We start from the raw sequence: 11,823 nt of genomic DNA on the forward strand, positions 1-11,823 counted from the left end.
TCTATTTCTCTTCTTTGCACTTTCATTGCAACCAGGTACATTGCATACCACCATCGTGAAGCCTTGGCATATTAATTATTATATTTCAATTGCACTAATTTTTCACTCCTAAAAGAGAATAGTCATATTTTCTCACGTTACAGTAGATCAATTAAAAATTAGACCAAGAAATAAATTACCTTTCCTAATTAATATTGGATGTCTGGGCATCAAAATAGCGATAAAACGCTAGCAGACGACGCAACCTAACTTTCTGCAGCAAATGGCGGGAAAACTATGATTTCAAATGTGTGACATCACGCAGGTCCAAGAAACAGTGCTCGTGGTGAGAGAATACGGCGACTTAAATTGCCAAAATAAATAGGAAATGGGAGTCGCACACGGGCCTTGATTAACGTAGGCAGCGCTTTTACTAAGTACCACCATCACGAGCCCTACTGTACAGCAAATACAAAAACAAAAGACAAATACTTGGAAAAAATTGCAAAACAAGTTCGCCAAGAAGGCGATAATATTATTTAATTGCACGGCTCTCAATTAAACCGTTATATATCAAGCAGAGATCGGCATTCTAATCTTTGAAGCCCAGAGCCCCCCGACCTATGATATCAAGTTTAACAGTGTTAAATTGGTTTCTTTAAAATTTAATTTAACAACACTCTATAGTACAAGCGTTTTTACTATAGAGTGTTTTTAAAAATAAAACCCGCGACCTTCTGAACGCCAGAATTTAAACTATCAAACAGGTCATATGGTATAGAATCACAATTCTACTCATAACACAAAGAATACTTCAGTACTTGAATTTGAACTAATGAATTTCCAATTGGCAAAAGGGATGATGCGCGTTATAAAAATCTAAAACAAGCTTAAAGAGACGAGGATGACTATTTGTATACTTTTGTGGCGGAGGATCTCGTTTTTCCCCCCCAAAAAAGGTGGACGGCGATAACGAGCCAGTCGAAGGCAAGCCAACCACTGACGAGCCAAACACTAAGAAACCAACCGCTGAGGAAACTGCACACGAACCAACTTTTAATAAATTACCTATGTATATGTATATATTTTGCTATTTAATTTAACCTATGTGTTATGTAAAGATTTTTATATTTTATGTAACCTATATGTATATGTAAAGATTTTTTATTTTTTATTTAACCAATATATATATTTCTTCTCTTAAATTAAACCTATGTATATATTTATACTATTTAATATATTTATACTATTTAATATATTTATACTATTTAATATATTTATACTATTTAATATATTTATACTATTTAATATATTTATACTATTTAATATATTTATACTATTTAATATATTTATACTATTTAATATATTTTATGTATTTAATTTATTTTATTTTATTTTTTTAATATTTTTCTATTGAACACTAATTAATTTAACCTATGTACGTATTTTTTCTTTATTAAATAAACTAGAGCTTCAATGTTAACGCATCTTATCATTATAAATTTGGCTTATCATTAAAGTTTCTTTTATCGTTAGAAATGTGGCTTGTCATAATTTGGCAAATATACCTAAAAAGATCATTATTTTGGTTCCACTAATTATAAAAAACAAGGTGATTAAGGAATCGGTAAATTTTTTTGTTACTTCAGGTCATACGTTGTAAGAATCTCGTATTACTCCGATAAGTGTCACACTTATTTGTTACTTCAGGTCATACGTTGTTAACATCGCGTATTACTCCGATAAGTGTCACAGTTATTTGTTACTTCAGGTCATACGTTGTAAGCATTTCGTATTACTCCGATAATGTCACACGTATTTGTTACTTTCGGTCATATTAGAACGGCCTCCGATAAGGGTCACACTTCTTTGTTACTTCAGGTCTTACGTTGTAAGCATCGCCTATTACTCCGATAAGTGTCACACTTATTTGTTAATTCGGGTCAGGCCCTTAATGGGTCAGAGTGTGCAATAACTGGTGGCTTTATCGGGGAGTCGGGGTCCGGCTCTTGTAACCAATAAGGGCGGTGGCGCACTGGGAGATGTTAGCTCCGATCAAATGGTCCTATCTCCACCTCCGACTTCGGTCAGGTTTGGGCTGGATACTGAGCTTCGGTTCAGGCTAACGGAGACGGTCCAGGCAAACTGGCCGCATTGGCGGATTGGGTAGCCTGCTGTGGGGCGGCGAGCCTCCATATGCGGGCACGGCGGTCCTGTTTCCCGGCCTTTTGGGGTCCACCAGGATCTCCGGTGTCAGCTATGCCGGGTTACTTGGGCTGCTGTGTGCTCGTCGTTCCCCTTTAGGAGCTCTCTCCAAAGGGTTTGACTCCTTACCTACGTATGTAGGGTGTCGGCTGGAGTTGCTATAGCATCCACTCTTAATCCCACTGCTGTGTGCGAAGTGAGGATTGGTCCACCCATTGCTGCACCTTCTGCTGGGTTGAGTAGCTTGCGTCAAAGGGGCGACCATTAGTAGTGGGGTACTGCTACCCATGCTGGATTTGTCACCTGTCCGGTCTTGGGGACGCTGGCGTAGGGCACTATGATGATAGGCCTCCGGTGGTATGGTCTCGGTTACTAGGTACACCGGGCTATAAATTCTTACACACTGTTAATTCAGGTCATATATTGTAAGCATCGCGTATTACTCCGATAAATGTCACACTTATTTGTTACATCAGGTCATACGTTGTAAGCATTGCGTATTACTCCGAAAAGTGTCACACTTATTTGTTACTTTTGGTCATATTAGAACGACCTCCGATAAGTGTCACACTTATTTATTACTTCAGGTCATACGTTGTGAGCATCGCGTATAACTCCGATAAGTGTCACACTTATTGGTAACTTTTGGTCATATTAGAATGGCCTCCGATAAGTGCCACACTTATTTGTTACTTCAGGTCATACGTTGTAAGTATCGCCTATTACTCCAATAAGTGTCACTTATTTGTTACTTTCAGTCATATTAGAACGGCCTCTGATAAGTGACACTCAGGTCATACGTTGTAAGCATCACCTATTACTCTAATAAGTGTCACACTTATTTGTGAGTCAATGTAATAAAAAGGGAAATGGGGCATTGATGATAAAACTACATAACGAAATATAAACTAACGATACGGGTAGTGCTCGGTGACACAATGCCAATGGAAAGTAAAACCAGAGTAAAATATAATACAACGAACCAAAAAAAATATCAAAGGTACTAAAAATAGATAACACTGGAATAAATAGGAAACAAAAAAACAATACTACACTAATATAGCTGTTAGAGATAAATGGAAAAATTTACAATCGTGATAATTAAGGAAATGCACGACTAACGGAATTAACCCGAACATGGACGAAAATTGCCAAATAGTAAGTAGGCATACCGCTTAATTATAATTTATTCAATAAAAATAAAATATAAACAAAGCACTTGACGGACTTTCGGGTCCCCGCAGTAATAGCACCGACCGGTGCAATCAATCAAATTGGCTTTTGTTTTTCTATATAATTCTGTCACAAATTTAGTAAACTCTTGTCGTTTTGAAGGAAAATGATTCCATGCGAGCTTGGAAGAACAACCTTTGGGAATGAATTATGAAAAGTGTAATTTTACATACATTTTATATTACTTTTCCTTGTGCGTTTGTTGTTTATTTCGCGTGAGTAATCTTTAATTATCACATTTTGTCACTTTTATCATAAAAATAATTATTATCAAAGGCTAATAGTCCGTCGTTATTATTTACAAAACGTGGTGCAAGTGATTTCGCGACGAAATAATAAAGGGGAGCTTCTAAAAAGCATACCAGCATACTTCACAAATATACCTGGCATACGAATTAGTCAATATAGATAAAAGAACTTGGCTAATCGCATACCAACAAGAAGTAGCGTGGAACTCATCTCGATTCGAAATGTGTTTCAATTTGTTTTTCAAGTAATGTTTTCAATATTAACTCATTATAGATTATTTAAAAAATTAAAAATTAGGTTTACTTGTAATTGGGTTACTTTTGGTTCCAGCCAATTTTAGCTTTCAGGGCGCAATAAGGGGGGAGGGTGAAAGGGGCGGCGATCATAGGATTTTTAATGATGGTGTAGGCGCTAAAAACCCGGCAATGCAGAACTGGCCGACGCAATTCAATTTCTTTGATCTCTCATTTGTTTTATATCTTATATACAGGATGTTACGGATTTTAAATTAAAATGACTTAAATTTGTCTTCAAACTCATTTTACTTCTAAAAGTACATTAATGAACTTTTGCCACTTGTTATTAAAGTTTCTCGCCTCACGGATAAAAAACATTTAATAGTTTAATGAAAACAATATGGTTCCAGGAAGAATATTGTTTGCCAGATTTAAGGCTGTGTCCGGTTTATTGGGGTAGTTTTTTGGGAGCCCATATCTCTGAAACGAAGCATTTTAGGACCCATGTTTATTAGACATTTTTTACTCATAGAGACACATTGAATATATATAGAAAGTTTCGGTACTCTTATCCGTAACACCCTGTATAGTCATTTGGATTGAAGGTTTTCAGAAACTATCCAAGCTTTCTTATGATTTCGAATTTCTTTCTGGTCACTTTATCACCAGCATGACAGATGCACACTAAGAAAAACTTAGCTCAAATATTTTAGTGATTTGAATGCCACTGAACTGGTTTCAGAAGTAGTATGTGCTTTGTGCTTTGCGCAAAATTTGGACTTATTGATGGAAGCATATGCTTCCATCAATAAGTCAAAATTTTAATAAATTGTCACATTTCGAGATTCTCTAATTAATTAACGATTTCGGAATGGAAATGTATTTTTTTAAAGATTCCCGTAACCTCCGCTTCATGCGAGAGATCTTCCAGTAAGTTAAAGCTTAGTAACAATTATTTATGATCTTCGATGAGTCGATAACGGCTAACTAATTTAGCTCTAATTCCAATTGAAATAGAAATAACTAAACCTTTGAATTACGAAGATTTAATTGATCAATTTGTTCAGTTAAAGGCCAGAAAGGTAAAGTTTTAAGTTTTTGCAAACGTATTTAACGGAATATATCGTATATCCGATAAAAGAAATTGGATAACTTAATGTAGTGTTCCTTGTAAAAATTGGGATGAATAAAAATTATATGTAATCCATTTTCATATTTTTTTTTAAATTGGGGAAAACTGGCTAGCCTATCCAGAATTTTATAGGAAGGAGTTTTAAGGATAGTTAAAAACGTAGATCATAGGTAGGGTGCGTAACGAGTCTCAATGTAATAAGTGTTGTTAAAGCTGATGTCTACGGCCCGTAGAAAAAAAGAAAATATAATAATTAAGTAATAGTAAGGGAGCTGTTGGATCGCGTGTCTTGAGGAGCTTGCCATCACCCTCAAATGCAAATTTTACTAAGCCACCTGTATTAACGGAATTAAAAGTAGCTAGATGGCTTGGGCCTAAGGTGATGTTTAGGATATTAGCCTAGCTGATTTTTATTAAAGTTTAAAGCAGTTTAAAGCATGCTATCTCGGGTTTGAGTGTCATTTTTTGTTCTATTACCGAACAATTCAAATGTAAAATCAGTTTTACAGTTAAAACCTTTTCTACGGTTAACACTTTTAATGTCAGCAAATGTTAAGTAGCGTAACTTTAATTTGACCGTTAAATTTTATAAATTTAATTTTATATATCATCATCCCATATGAAGATAGGATAAATTACGTATTTTGTAAGTCTTGTTTGTTTAGATTGACGTAGACAATTTAAATATCAATACTAGAAACTTTTTAATATTGAATGATTAAATTTGCTAAATCGTCAACAATAAGGACGTTACGAACCTGTTAATTATAGGATCTCACGACAGAAATTAATCGGTGTTGATTTAAATGCAAAACCTCCATTACCCAGGGAAAGAAATTCGCAGCTTGAACCTCAACGCTTACTGTCCGGTAATCCTTAAAACGCCGAGAGCAGTTCGCGATTCTTCATTTAACGAAACAGATATTACCAATCAACAGCAAATACTTTACAGACGCTTTTAAGCAAGCTACGGCAATCGACCTGGGATACTTATTCGTGGACCTCAAAAGCTACCAATAACCATTGAGGGATATCCTAGAACCGGGGAGTTTGTTAGGCTAGAGTTATGATAAAGTTTCTTGTATATCAATAATAGGAAAAGATTCACTAAACAAATTAATATTTACTTAAATTATATTTTCAATAATTTCTAATATGTATCTATGGAAAAATATGTAGTATTAATCTGGTAACCCTGTATATGCAGACGAGTTTATCTGAGCACGAACGATATCGGGGGTAGTCTGTCAGCTGAAGTGTATGAAATTAGTTCTAATCATTTAATCGTTACTATTATGTATATTAGTATCAACTTAACTTTTTAATGAAAGTATTAAATATTTAATTTATATGAACAACCTTGGTCATCATTAATGAAAAAGATAGCTAGTAACAAGTGGTACCGGAGCGTGGTTGCGACCAGGGCTAAAGTGGAGATGTTTTGTTTGACGAGGAACTGAGGATTGGCAAGTTGTATCACAATTTTTAATATATATTTATGAGATATGACATCATCGACATCTGAGGAGTATAATGTGGCTACATTTTCTTTCGCCAAGTTAAAAGAAGAAAATTATGAGTCTTGGAAGTTTAATATGCCGATGGCTCTATCAGAATATGGCTTATGGGGTATAGTAACTGGAACCAAATCCGCCCCTACGTCTGAGGCCAAGGATGAGGTCAGATTGAAATAGGAGGAAATGAAGCAAAGGGCTTTGTCCAGGATAGCTTAATCGGTTGATGATCAACATCGTAGAGTTGTATCGGAAAATGACACGGCCAGGAAAGCTTGGGCCGCGTTATCGGACATTTATGAGCCGAAGTCTAGGGCCAGAATTGCTTCACTCAGAGCAGAGTTTCTTAATTTACGGTTTCGGTCCCCGGAGTCCATGGTAGTCTATTTGTCCCGGGTCACTTGTATTGCAGCTAAATTGGATTTAGCTGGAAATAAATTGGGGAATGATGACATTGCGTACCAGATGATACATCGGCTGCCAGAAAGATTTGACAACGTCGTCAGCAGAGTATATTCACTTGAGGATAGTGAGTTTAGACCCGCTACTGTACGGAAATTATTGGTTGCGGAATATGAAGGACAAAGGCATTTACAATTAGAGGGAAGTAAGCAGAGTAGTAGTGAAGCTATGGGGTTTGCTTCTAGTCTCCGCAGTACGGATATGGGTGATGGCAATGCCAAACCGTTAGATGACCGGAAGTCAGGTAGTATCTATTATTCATGTGGAAATGTTGGTCATTTTGCCAGAGATTGTCAGAATCAGAATAATGTGGGCAATAATAGTTATAGTGGTCACTGTATGAATAATGGTGGTCGTAGGCGTCCCGGATATTTATTTCGTGGACAGAGGTCAGTCAGGAGGTTTCCCCGTCGAGGGGTACGTAGAGTTCATAATGAGCCACGAGAAAGTTGGAAGAATAGGAATCAGGCCGGCAGGCAGGCAGGCAGGCAAAGAAATAATTCAGGCCCAGCAGGTTTTTATGCATCGGCATATTTAACTCAATCTGAAGATGACACGTGGACATTGAGTGTCTGTTTTATACTCTTGCTCCACGGTTTATAAAAATATCCATACTACAGGAGTTTTAAATTAAAGGAGAAGTAAAAAGGCCAATAAAACGGCATTATGAGAATTACAGGAAAGAGAGCCAAAAGGCTGAAAAGGAAGGGTCGGAAGGACCCAGGTACAAATGGGGAACCTAGAATAAAGTAGTGAAGATAAATGAGTAAAAGGGTAGGGTTGGTATAAAAAGCAGAAAAAAGGGTACCGGCAGTGGGGTGTGTTACTCAGAGAGCCCCACGTAGCCGGTTCGTTGCTTGCGAAGTTCCATTTCTCTCTTATAGAGGGGACAATTCGGATCGATGGACTTGTGTCCGGTCCGGAAATTAGTGCCACGGTTCCAATTATTTTGCTGGCACGCCCTATAACACTTCGTGGCGGCCTTACATTGCTTGTACCCGCACGAAGTACACAATTACTCGGGGCAGAACATGATTTTTGGGTGTGCCCAAGAAGGCAACACTTAAAACATTTGGGTACGAAAAAATATTCTTTTAACGGACACATAGTCCAATCGACATGGATTTTCTTTAGATAAATGAGGGTCTTAAAGAGGTCCGGGGAACACTCAAAGACCCAATTGGAATCATTACGGCCATGAAGGCCAAACTTTGCCTCCAAATCCGAATATTCGTAGGGCAAATCATTTTGATCTAAAATGAGGGAAGTTCGCCTTCTCAATGGTACCATCGACCCCGAAGATAATGATCTTGGGTTTAGCTAAAACAGGGTGGCTAGTCCTGACTGTTTTTGTTAATTTCTTTGAATTAACAATGGCGGCCTGCAGTTTGGTGGCATCCTCCGCCGTAGGGCAGCGGACCACCAAACCAGTATGTCCCGGTCTAATAGACTGGACGGCGATTTTATGCTTCCATGGCACAATTTCGGTGCACAAAGACTGTTTCAAATCAGCAGTTGAAGTTTTTGTATCCGTAGATTTGACTTGGATAACATGGTCATTTGGCAGCAAACGAGGCTTAGGAGATCTTGGCTTCTCAGCAAATGGAGAAATAGTCCCAATGGGGCCATGGGAGGGGCCCTTTTACGTTGTGCAACTTCGGCGTAACGAGGTTAAGTTGTCAACAATTTGTCCACAAAGGACTCTTTTTCATAAATTTTAGCTGACAGGCGTGCAATGGTGCATTCCTGATAAGCAATTACGTCAGTCATAGCGTTAGATGTGGCTCGCATCTCACGACGGAAGTCGATAGTGATGCGGCCATCACGTTGCTCAAGAAGTAATTCGAAGGAATCCCGTAGGACCTTCATCTTTTCGAAATTCGAATGCCCAAAAGGAGCAGGTGGAGAATCTGCGTCAAGCGCAGTAGGGTTCAACCCGAAGGTCGATGGGTTTTGTGTTAATAGTTCCATATTTGAGTAGTGAAAGATTCGTCCGCCCCGCTCTCCACCCACCATGGAGCCCAACAAAGGGATCTAGCTACGCTAGACCAGAGCTACGGGATGGATATACCCGGACCCGTCTAACAATAAAGTAGACGGAACCCAGTTGACCTAGTCCCAGGGGACAGCCGATTGATTGATAGCGGCCAATACCAACCACCTGTCTACCCCGGATTCCGAGGCCAAAGCAGTGTATTGTCCCGGAAACCACTGGGCCTTGAGCGACCGCAACTGCATCCTCTGACTCAACCACCAGGACCCCCCTTACCTAGGCTACAGGACGCCACCCATGGCCAACAGGCGGGACTACTTTTAGGTGGGTCATAGTCGAGACCTGAAACCTCAACAGAGGGCGGTTACATTCGGTCAGGAGTCTAAGCATGGCCAATCTGGTATAGGAAACCTTAACCCAGCACAGCCCGCACGTCGAGCAACTCCCTGAAGCTCCCCACCAACAAGGCGTAACCACTAAGGAATCAGTCACTTCAGTTTGGGGATCTCACCTCCGTGACGAGCTGGACACAGGACAAGTCACAGCGCCAACAGCCCTTCGGGTCAGCAATCCACCAAAAGCCCCCCACGGTGCAAGGTGTGACCATTGGGGGAACCAGGTCGGGGATATTGCTTGAAGAGTTCAATATAACGGACAGGGACACTTGGTTTATTTATATGGAGTGATACATGTGCCGAAGTATAGGAGAAACCTAATGGCGGCAAGAAAAATAGACCAAAATGGTTTCAAGGCCGTAATAAATGACAGCGCAGTTAAAGTATTTTACCCGGATGGAAAGGGCTTTTAGTTGCTCATTTACAAGAAAATAACTTATATGTTGTGGATGGTCAGGTTCTAACTGATCTGCTGGTATTCCCGGGGAGATAAGAGAATCAAGTTATTTGTCGGGAGTGGAGTTGTGGCATAAACGTTTAAGCCACCCAAGTTCCAAGAGATTAAAAGCGCTGACAGATTTGAATATGGTAATGGGAATGCCAGTAGTTAATGATAATTTGGAGTTGTGCATGCCCTGTCGGTTATCGAAGTCGATTAAATCACCATGCCAGCAGATTATGGATATCCAATCCAAATGTCCACTAGAACTAGTTCACAGCGACGTGTGGGGACCTGCCCCCGTGGATTCATTACATTTATCGATGATTATTCCCGTCGAGTATGTAATGAATCCACGGGGGCAGGTCCCCACACGTCGCTGTGAACTAGTTCTAGTGGACATTTGGATTGGATATCCATAATCTGCTGGCATGGTGATTTAATCGACTTCGATAACCGACAGGGCATGCACAACTCCAAATTATCATTAACTACTGGCATTCCCATTACCATATTCAAATCTGTCAGCGCTTTTAATCTCTTGGAACTTGGGTGGCTTAAACGTTTATGCCACAACTCCACTCCCGACAAATAACTTGATTCTCTTATCTCCCCGGGAATACCAGCAGATCAGTTAGAACCTGACCATCCACAACATATAAGTTATTTTCTTGTAAATGAGCAACTAAAAGCCCTTTCCATCCGGGTAAAATACTTTAACTGCGCTGTCATTTATTACGGCCTTGAAACCATTTTGGTCTATTTTTCTTGCCGCCATTAGGTTTCTCCTATACTTCGGCACATGTATCACTCCATATAAATAAACCAAGTGTCCCTGTCCGTTATATTGAACTCTTCAAGCAATATCCCCGACCTGGTTCCCCCAATGGTCACACCTTGCACCGTGGGGGGCTTTTGGTGGATTGCTGACCCGAAGGGCTGTTGGCGCTGTGACTTGTCCTGTGTCCAGCTCGTCACGGAGGTGAGATCCCCAAACTGAAGTGACTGATTCCTTAGTGGTTACGCCTTGTTGGTGGGGAGCTTCAGGGAGTTGCTCGACGTGCGGGCTGTGCTGGGTTAAGGTTTCCTATACCAGATTGGCCATGCTTAGACTCCTGACCGAATGTAACCGCCCTCTGTTGAGGTTTCAGGTCTCGACTATGACCCACCTAAAAGTAGTCCCGCCTGTTGGCCATGGGTGGCGTCCTGTAGCCTAGGTAAGGGGGGTCCTGGTGGTTGAGTCAGAGGATGCAGTTGCGGTCGCTCAAGGCCCAGTGGTTTCCGGGACAATACACTGCTTTGGCCTCGGAATCCGGGGTAGACAGGTGGTTGGTATTGGCCGCTATCAATCAATCGGCTGTCCCCTGGGACTAGGTCAACTGGGTTCCGTCTACTTTATTGTTAGACGGGTCCGGGTATATCCATCCCGTAGCTCTGGTCTAGCGTAGCTAGATCCCTTTGTTGGGCTCCATGGTGGGTGGAGAGCGGGGCGGACGAATCTTTCACTACTCAAATATGGAACTATTAACACAAAACCCATCGACCTTCGGGTTGAACCCTACTGCGCTTGACGCAGATTCTCCACCTGCTCCTTTTGGGCATTCGAATTTCGAAAAGATGAAGGTCCTACGGGATTCCTTCGAATTACTTCTTGAGCAACGTGATGGCCGCATCACTATCGACTTCCGTCGTGAGATGCGAGCCACATCTAACGCTATGACTGACGTAATTGCTTATCAGGAATGCACCATTGCACGCCTGTCAGCTAAAATTTATGAAAAAGAGTCCTTTGTGGACAAATTGTTGACAACTTAACCTCGTTACGCCGAAGTTGCACAACGTAAAAGGGCCCCTCCCATGGCCCCATTGGGACTATTTCTCCATTTGCTGAGAAGCCAAGATCTCCTAAGCCTCGTTTGCTGCCAAATGACCATGTTATCCAAGTCAAATCTACGGATACAAAAACTTCAACTGCTGATTTGAAAC

The sequence above is a fragment of the Leiobunum rupestre genome, chromosome 5 (genome assembly GCF_980474605.1).
Source record: "Leiobunum rupestre chromosome 5, qqLeiRupe1.1.hap1, whole genome shotgun sequence".
Taxonomy (NCBI): domain Eukaryota; kingdom Metazoa; phylum Arthropoda; class Arachnida; order Opiliones; family Sclerosomatidae; genus Leiobunum; species Leiobunum rupestre.